This window comes from Patella vulgata, chromosome 6, assembly GCF_932274485.2.
Source record: "Patella vulgata chromosome 6, xgPatVulg1.2, whole genome shotgun sequence".
Lineage (NCBI taxonomy): Eukaryota > Metazoa > Mollusca > Gastropoda > Patellidae > Patella > Patella vulgata.
In genome coordinates this window covers 46,421,030-46,427,029 of record NC_065884.2, presented here as the reverse complement: position 1 = coordinate 46,427,029, position 6,000 = coordinate 46,421,030, and positions in this window count along the sequence as shown.

The window sequence follows — 6,000 nt, the reverse complement described above, 5'->3', positions numbered from 1 at the left end:
GGGGGTCGGAAGTTTTTGATCAAACTTATGGTATGACACCCCCTAGGAGCAAGAAGTGACATGCTGAAGTGGTTACAGCCTAATGTCGCTATAAAGGACTGTACTGGAAATTGTCATTTTCTGGGTAAAATTTTGGTTTTCACATGTGTATTTATCACCTTTTTTAAGCACAGATTGCATTCTATAGTGCAATAGCAACCTTCTAATTTTGACCCTGTCTGATAAAGCGGGTAGTCGACTTCCAACCCAGCATTAATTTGAAAAAAAAAATCAGTCCCTACTAATTTTTTGGGGACTTCTTTCAATGTACCATATTCACATTGTCCGTGTAGTGCAGAAACGGATACACTGTAACTTTTTCTTTCATGGTCGCAAGCAGAATTTCTTTGGATGGTTTTGAAGTGCTAAGCACATAGTATCAATAGGTGTAAAAAAAATGATCGGAATGCAACATACTTAAAATATAGAGCTTATTGAAAAGTGCTAAAAATAAGATGTTGTGATACATTTTTTTGCAAATTTCATTAGGGAAATAATATTTTTGACTTGTATACGTTTTCATCATATCCCTAGCCATCATTTGTACCATGTGGTAATGTATATAAGTGTATATTTGTATTAATTGTATATTTTTTGTATTGTCGTATTGTCCTTTTAACATATTTGTTGTATTGTCTCTTTAAGGTTTCATTTTCCAGCAGGTCACCGAAAATGGCTACAAAATGTTCAATTTCAGAGCATGTTTCCACTATTCATTTTGGGACACATCCACTGATTTCTACAATACAGAAATGTGGAAGCTTCAATTTTATCAGCAACGCAGCTTTGCGTCGAAGTGAGCGACGTTGAACAGTGTAGCATGTTAGCAACGGCTCTCGAGCACCTTCAGGGCCGGATTTAGAATAAGGAATAAGAGAGGCCCTAGGCAATCCCCGTGAACAGCGCCCGCGACATGGACCTTGGGGATTTGGGATAAGCAACTCGGTGAGGGGGTTGGTCGGGGCAATCATGCGGTTTGTGGTTTGAATCTCACTTTTAGTTGAATTTTTCATTTTTGTTTGGATTATTTAATTTAAAATAATGTCTATTTGAGAGTAATGGATATGTTTGTTAAGATTGAGCACGTCGAAACTCCAATGGAAGGTCGTGGACAACTGTGGAAGCCAATTCCCGTCGGCGCCAGATGAATCATGAACGATTACAGGCCTTTAAAGTATTTTTTTCAAGACATTTTTATAAAACAGATACTAATGTATATTAGGGCTAGTAGTAAACACCATATGAATGAAAAGAAACAAAAATTGTTAGTTTTTTTTTTTATCTACTACAGTCAATTATCTCCAAATTAGGGAAATTACGGGTTAATTTCATGGGTTATTGTTTGCTTTACCTAGTTTTTGTCACGTCGATTCCAGTCAGTTTTATTTTTTGTATCAAATGTTGGTAGGTTGCTTGTTCATGTGAGCATAAATTTTTGAAACCCACCCCATGAAAGAAGTAGCTATAAGGCGTCAAACTTTGCTTGACGAAAAATTGGGAATTAAGATAGGCTTTGATATCCAGTCCGTATACAGATCTTATTCGCCAGAATTATCTGCAATTAATTTTGTGGTAACAGCACTAGGTTATCTATAAACTGTGTGAGTTTGGTCTTTTTGCTACGTCTAGTAAAGGTGTGAGGACTTGTCAAAGTTGGTATTAGAGAAAAGACGGATTTGGGCATTTTCGCCATATGAAAAATGTTTTTTCAATTTTCTCAGTCAGGAATTGAAAGATTTATCTGATATTGCATATTTATGTGTTTTGGGCCTATCCCAACTTATAAATCAAATTTGGTCAAAATCTATGATTGAAGCCTTAGAACCTTCTGCATGGTTTTCTCGCGGACACGTTCTTAAGTTGATGATAACGATTTCTGATATCATTCCGCACAATTTAGACTTGGTTTCACACTCGCACCTTTCATGTTGATTGATATTTAAATTACCAATGGGGTCATGTGATATTTTCGGGGGGGGGGGGTCAGACTATGTCATATATATATCTAAAACTTCATTAATTTTATGTCTCATATTTTTGCGCCAAGCAGTATAAAACATATCCATGTAGTTTTGTGTAACATACCCGGAATAGATCACGAGATCACGAGATAAAGTAAAAATCGAAAAATTGCTAATTGATGACCTTTGACCTCTTCTTAAGTGGCCTTTCCACCAAAAATCGCATTCTTAAGTTATATTTGCTAATTCAGGGCACATTCCTCTATCAAATGCCACTGAAGTGGAACTTGCACTTTCCATGTTGAATAAACCAATTTTTTTTTTTTGGGGGGGGGGGGGGTACTATACGGAGCAACTTAAGAATTGGGTTTATGAGGTCTCCTCACCTAGCCATACACCACTGGCACCCCAAACCTTTCGCACCTTCCATGTTGAAGAAAACCCACCGGAATATTATTTATTCAAACATGTCAAATAGACCGCATTTATATAATAGACCGCATTTTGTATATAAAATTAAAAAAATGTCAAATACATAGGCCCACTGTACGTATAAATGTTCTTTTGCATTATAGACCACATTTTATATTTTACATAAAATACATTAAAGTTTACAATTGCAGCACTAAAATAAATTAACAACAGAAAATACAATTTGAAGCAAAATTCCTAAATAGCGATTATACTTTAACCAACATCTTATTTCCTTTTAAAGAATTCCCATGAAAGGGGCTGTGCCGTCTGAGACAATAGTGCCAAACGTTAAACCATTTAAGACATATCAGACCATTCCAGTCATATAAAGTTAAATGTGCGAATACAGATACACCCTAAACTTGTCTCAAAGAAGACAAAACACAAAAAAACCCCATAGAATACCACACACATGGGTCAATCAGACACAGATCTTGACAGACGTAAATAGAAATTATTAACATATTTTGCTTGTTTTAGTTTATTCCTTGGTCGACATCGAAATGTTATCTGTATATCTTTATAGAACACGCCGTGATCTTTCAATTTAAGTGATATAACCGATAATTAGAGCCTCCGCTTACACTCTCCGTAACATCTGATACCACTTTACAATATATGTCAAATTGATATGAATTATAAAGTAACGATGCGCCATTTGCATTTTTCGCTAAAAATGTCCAATTACTTACGGTTTAATCCACACTAATGTGTACTCAGATTAAAGGACAATATTGGTGTCAGTCATTATAAAATATGTTATAGAGCTCGTTAAATACATCCCAAATATAATTTTAACACAGAGATCATTGCTACGATACCTGAGTAACAAGCACGTGAAGAAACGGGAAGTGACGTCAAACATGACAAACACGAGTTGTCCTTCTATATAACAGACTGAAGTAACGAGCGGTAACAGACAAACGATCGAATTTCATTTCACTGATAATTCAGTTGAAGATGAAAAGTTGTTATATGAGACGATGAGAGGATAACAAAATGGCGATGGGGTTATTACGCAGCGAAGAAGCATAGCTCGATGAAAGTTCAATTCCACATATCCTGTTAATTACTGAACGGAAATAAACCATGTTTGGACTGATATTCCTTTAAGAGATTCGTTGCATAATGACTGTAAAGTTTAATCGGACATTTTGGCATGAAACACTTGAATGACTTCTATTAAGGCATGACCAAAACAAGTACAGATTTAAGGTCTTAAATAAAATTTTCATATTGTTGTACCATACAAGCTTTGTGTCTTATCTTTTGTGCATAACTAGTTAAAAGTCAGGTTATTTTCAAAAACATATGATTTATAATTAGAGACTTTTATGGTACAGCAACTACGTCGAAAATGTTTAACTAATATGACCTATATGTACCCAACACCTTAAAAGAAGATGGGCCATCGTTTTAATATTCAACCAATACACGATACTTATAACAATTCGCTGAAACGCCATACCAAATCACAGGCGCAACCAACGATGAACAATTAATTTCGACACAGAAAAAGAAAACAGAAATTATCGATATGTTAAAAACATCGAGATATTGAAAAATCTGGTAGCACTGATGACGCATTCTTTATTTAAAGGTAGCGGTTAAAGGATACCTAGAATGTTCGTAAAATATGACCCCAGTTGTTGTCTTATCATCCGTTTTTTATAATTAAAAAACATATAGACTCTCTCCTTTACAGAAAACATACTATCATTATTTTTCCAATAAATCTGAACTGTATAGTGTTGAACTCCCCTATCACAATCTCTGGTGTCAAACTGCTACTTCAAAGATGACTGGTATCAGTTCAGTAAGTAAAAGTAGAATGGTAAAAGTGATAACACACGTTTATACTGTTATATTGCTATATACATGATAATATATTAGTGTAAATGTACGAGAAAAGGTGTGGTATAAATGTGAAATATATGTATAATATGTGTATATATTTATTTATATTATGGGGTTTGATCTATCTCTTTTCTGATACGTTATCAAAACGTTTGTGATAGATGTTAAGTTTAAGAAAACATCGGAGTATTTCCTTTAAAATTAATTTACCAAATATCATTTTTATCAATATGACGTATGTCCTTTAAATAAGCAAGATATTTGAATAGTGGGTTTTATTATCGAATTTAGTTAAAGGTTACTGCATAACAGAGTTTAATATCCCGTTGACAATATTTTTATTTATCTTCTTCATTTCAATAGCAATATCATATTTTTATTTTCGATGATAACGTCCGAGATGAATATAGATGCCGATGTTAACTGGATAGTGGCGTTTCCTTAAATATTTCTCATTTCAACTTTGAAGGGGTCTTTTACATGCATTTTACACAGAAAATATACTGTTCTTTCCTTTACAACAATCAGTCACACATCGCTGCCATCCCCACGGGAAACGGAGCCACTGTCCTACGGGCTTACGTTATTCTCTACACAGAGAACTGCTCCACACCGAGAACTATCTACTTTAAGAATATATCTATGCACTAAATGGCTGTCATATTCAAAAGGTTGTACACTATTTTGTATCGTGATTCTAATCCGCTTTACATCTTTCATTGTGCCCCAAAAAAGGACATTCATGCCAATAAATGACAGCCCATTAAAGATGGTTATGTAAGAGCTAAATCTGCCTTTTGCAGGTTTTTACTTTGTCTTCAAATGTTATATAAACTATTATTTCGACAAACCTATAATCAACTCTCTAGAACATCGGATGGCGGAGATTTAAACGGTTTGAAATACGGTCGCCATTTAATTTACAAAACATCTTCTCAAAACTGCAAACAGTGATAACTTCGCTCAGAATAATATAATTTGAATGAAAGTTTCGATATATTAAAGCTGCATTAGGTAAGATTAGATAAAGAGTTAAAAAAAATAGATAATGATAATAGATATGTTGAACATTCCATTCAAATTACTTCACACTGAGCCAAGCTATTTGCAATATAATAGCGTTGTAGCCTCGGATTGTCATAGCTTCCGTTGTTACGATAATAAACAAAGTCTTGATTATCCATTATTTCATCAATCGCAAACCGTATTCAAATCGGCTTAATACCGAAGGCTTCTGATGACATCAAGCTTTGATTATGGTCATAGTAAGTTAATTAATGTCTAATCAATAATTTAAGGCCGAAAGAAAGACCTACAATATGCATAATGCCAGTTAAATTTGTATTTATCTATTTTGGAACTAGTACAGCATCTTTAAATGTATGTATACTATGCAATATTGTTAAAACGCGCAATCTGGACTAAATCATCAGCTATGTTATGTTTGTTTATAAAGCTATTGATAACAGTTTTCCTCAATCAAAATCTAGGAAATGAATGTAAGGTACACAACTTCTAACCCAGCAAATGGCAGGCGTTTGTCATATCTTGAACTGTTAGTCGAGGCATAAAGTTATCAGTTGTTGGAAATGGGATATCTTCTGATCGACGATTAAAACCGCCTTCCCACGCGGGTACCTTTGTTTGTTTTGGTTCTATAAACCGGTTG